This window comes from Arachis duranensis, chromosome 2, assembly GCF_000817695.3.
Source record: "Arachis duranensis cultivar V14167 chromosome 2, aradu.V14167.gnm2.J7QH, whole genome shotgun sequence".
Classification (NCBI taxonomy): domain Eukaryota; kingdom Viridiplantae; phylum Streptophyta; class Magnoliopsida; order Fabales; family Fabaceae; genus Arachis; species Arachis duranensis.
The window spans coordinates 51,615,757-51,620,313 of NC_029773.3; positions in this window are offsets into that span (position 1 = coordinate 51,615,757).

Genomic DNA, 4,557 nt, shown 5'->3' on the forward strand with positions numbered 1-4,557 from the left:
AGAAACTCCACCGTTGAAAATACATAAGTGAGAGAGGTTCAGGCATGGCCGAATGGCCAGCCCCCAAAACGTGGTCATTGGATCAAAATACAATCCAGGGATCAAAACCAAGATGATAATATGATAGTAAAGAGTTCTATTTATAATAAACTAGCTACTAGGGTTTACAGAAGTAAGTAATTGATGCATAAATCCATTTCCGGGGCCCACTTGGTGTATGTTTGGGCTGAGCTTGGTCTATCCACGAGCTGAGGCTTTTCTTGGAGTTGAACTCCAAGTTATAACGTGTTTTGGGCGTTCAACTCCGGATCATGACGTGTTTTTGGCGTTTAACTCCAGACAGCAGCATGTACTTAGCGTTCAACGCCAAGTTACGTTGTCAATTTCCGAATAAAGTATGAACTATTATATATTGCTGGAAAGCTCTGGATGTCTACTTTCCAACGCCGTTGAGAGCGCGCCATTTGGAGTTCTGTTGCTCTAGAAAATCTATTTTGAGTGCAGGGAGGTCAGATTCCAACAGCATCAGTAGTCCTTTTGTCAGCCCTTTTCAGAGTTTTGCTCAAGTCCCTCAATTTCAGCCAGAAATTACCTGAAATCACAGAAAAACATACAAACTCATATTAAAGTCCAGAAATGTGAATTTAACATAAAAACTAATGAAAACATCCCTAAAAGTAGCTTGAACTTACTAAAAACTACCTAAAAACAATGCCAAAAAGCGTATAAATTATCCGCTCATCAGCTGTGATATCACATTGTCGGTTCAACTTCCAACCTGACACATCTCCATGGAGATGTAACCCTTCGATATCATCATTGGGAACCCCCGAGATATAATGCTCATATCACTGTCCAGGGTTTTGTGCCTGCACGCTCTATTGATTCGAAGGGATGCGAGCATGATACTCATGCCACGGACCTCACATCTCAACGCAAGCGGAACGAACAACCGCCCTTACGCCGCTGCCACTACCTCGATAGGCGGGATCCAACCGCCGTCCATGCTGGGCACATAGCGTCTCAACAATCTCACTATAAAGTGATACATCAGTGGTTTTCAGAAAATATTTTTAGTATATCATGGATCCATCATCTCATTCTGAGTCCTCGACTCATCATAACCACTGTAAATCAACATTTTCATTTCCGAGTCCTCAACTCATCTCAACTACTATCAATCAACACTTTCATTTCCGAACTCAACAGTTCATCAGTTCTCATCTCATACATCAGTCTACCTTCACACGCCATTAAACCACCCTCAGTGCACCAGAAACCTAAGCCTCTGTTTTCTAATTTTTTAGATTAATATCAACTAAAACCCTTAGGTTAATTCCTATTTTTCAAATGTCCCAAACTAGGCCCAAGAGTCTTAAAATGGTTTTATAGAAGCTTACAATCTTGTTGGGAAGGTGGAATAGTTGAAAACAAAGTTAAAATTTGAGAAACAGAGCATGTGAGTACGCACAGAGGTGTGCGCGCACGCCCTGAAGAAGTTTTAAAACGTGTGCGTATGCATAGAGGTGTGTGATGAACCACTATTTTATGGTTTACATTGTGTATAATTACGTGGTTTTATCATGATCCTTACCCACTTATTCATTAATTTAGCATGCATTTATATTTCCTTCCTGGAATTATTACATGATTGAAAACTGCTTCCTAGAGACTTTTTATTATGCATTTTAGTTATCCTTTATCACATTCGATGCCGTGATCTGTGTGTTAAGTGTTTCAGGCTTTATAGGACATGGATGAGTTGGAGATTGGAAGGGAAGCTAGCAAAAATGGAATGAACACAAGAAATTGAGGAGACAACCAGCGAGAAGTGACGTGGCCGCATGGCTTACGCGTTTGCGCAGAAGAGGAGAAATCGTAGTGACGCGGCCGCATGGCTCATGCAACCGCGCGGAAAGGAAAAGCACAAGTGACGCGGAGGCGTGGACGACGCCAACGTGTGGCACGAAAAAACGCGAATGACACGACCGCATGGACGACGCGATCGCGTGACATGCGCGATCTGCATAATCTGCAGATTTCGTTGGGAGCGGTTTTGGGCCCTGTTTTAACCCAGTTCTCGGCCCAGAACAGCAGAGTAGAGCCAGAGAACATGCAGAAACGAGAAAAAAAACATTCATTCTACACAGTTTTGAGTTTTTTTTAGATCTAGTTTTACTCCTCCTCTAGGTATTTTTTCTCTCTACACAATTGATACTTTTAGGATATTATATTTCTACTACATTTGCATTGGGATATTGAGAAGAGTTATTTCCTCATCAAGACTTCGTCATTCTAGTTTATTCTCTTAACTTGGTTTATTTCTTCCATGTTCTTTGCCTTGTTTAATTTTGTCATTGGAATACTTTTATGATTATTTAAGACAAGAATTATTTCTTTCATTTTAATCCATTTTACCTTCCAATAATCATGTCTTCTTTCGATTCCCTTTCATATGTTATGGATTTATTATTTACAATGAGTGAGTAATTCTCTAACTTGATGGGGAGTTGATTAAAAGGAACCAATTGAGTTGGAAGGCTTGAAAGAAAGATTGTAATTGGGTTTACTGTTGGATTGCCTTCTAGTCACTAACACCAATCTCTTTAATTAAGTGGGTTGCAATTTGTGAACAGACGTAGCATTCCAACGTGTTTGACTTTCCTTTGCCTAGTAAAGGATAACCAAACAGAATAACTTTTAATTATCAATTAATCCTGAGAGCATTCCAACTATAATAGGGACTCCAACTAACCAACTCCCAGTCAAGGCTTTTATTTACATTGTTCAAATTCATCAATTTAATTTCCTGTCATTCAACTCAAACCTTTTTGAAAACATCTGATTAATAAAATAGCACACCTTTCTGCAACTCGTTGGGAGACGACCTGGGATTCATACTCCCAGTATTTAAAATTTGAATTTCTGTGACATATTTTTAAATTGATAAGTGGATTTTCGGTGAGTTAAGAACTATACTTGCAAAGTACACACTTTCATAATTTTTAATTCACTAATTTTCACTGCATCAATTTTTGGCGCCGTTGTCGGGGAGTTGCAACAGTGTGTTAATTTATTGATTGGTATTTATTTCTATTGCAATTTTTTTTCTTTTCATTCTATCAATATGAACTGCACGTTTCTTTCGTTAAATAACGCGTTCGCTTCCTGATCCAAGCTTGCCAGCATTTGACCCTGAAATTGAAAGAACTCTTTCGCATATAAGGCGAGCCAGGCGTAGGCGATTTCTCTTTGAGCACGAACCTGAACCGTCATTTAAGGAAGAAACAACCCCCTTTTCTACTGATCCAGTTCATTCACATGCAGGTGACATGGCAGCACCCAGAAGAGTCACCATCCAGGAGGAAGGAGCCCCTGATTTTACGCTCTAACCATTCCAGGCGCACCACCCAGCAGTAGCTGTAGATTTTGAAATAAAATCTTCACTACTCAACTTGATGCCCAAATTTCATGGCTTACCTGCTCAAGAGCCTATCAAGCATCTCAGGAATTTCCAGACCGCTTGCTCTACTGATAAGCGTGATGGAGCTGATGAGATCTCTATTCTACTAAAAGCCTTCCCGTTTTCTCTGGAAGGAAAGGCAAGAGAGTGGTACTACACTCAGCCCAGAGAAATTATTTCCAGCTGGGATACGCTTAGGAGCGAATTTCTAGATAAATTCTTTCCAGCTGAAATTGCTGATAAGCTAAGGAAGGACATGTCTATTATCGTCCAGGACGAATCTAAAACCCTCTATGAATACTTGGAGCACTTCAATACACTTCGAAATGCATGTCCCCATCATATGATTGACAAGATAGTCTTACTCGGTTACTTTACACAGGGTCTGAGACCTCAAGATAGGACCACACTGGAAGGTGCTTGCAATGGTTCTATAAAAAAGCACAAGACTACAGACGAAGCATGGCAATTGATCAAAGACTTAGCCGACTCTACTAGGAGTCATAGGCAAAGACAAAGTCGGTCAAGAGCTGTTGCGGAGGTATCCACTAATACAGAGACTACCGCTATAGCCCAGAATCTATGTGAAATTACTTACTTGCTGAAGCAGATGCAACTGAATCAACAACAACCTCAGCAAGTTCAGCCTTCTCCACCACAGCACAGCCAGTAGTTAGTCCCACAAAGAGTGTGCGGCATCTGTGCAGATTATAGTCACTATACCGATGAGTGTCTGCAGCTCCAACCAGAAGACAATACTGTAGCAGCCACTCACAATTTTTATGACCGCCCCAATCAAGGGTACAATCAAGATGGCAATTATAACCAAGGATGGCAGGATAATTCCAACCAAGGCTGGAGAGATAATTCTAACCTGGGTTGGAGGGACAATTCTAGCAAAAGAGGCAGAGATAACAATGGAAATCAGAGGTGGAATAATAATAACAACAGGCAGCAGAATCAACCTTACAGAGCACCCCATTTAAGACAACCTCAAGCCCCTCAGCAAACCTCTCAGACCACTAGCATCTCTTCATCCCTTAATACTGACTTACTACAAGCCATTGATCAGAGACATCAGGCTATGGAAGAAA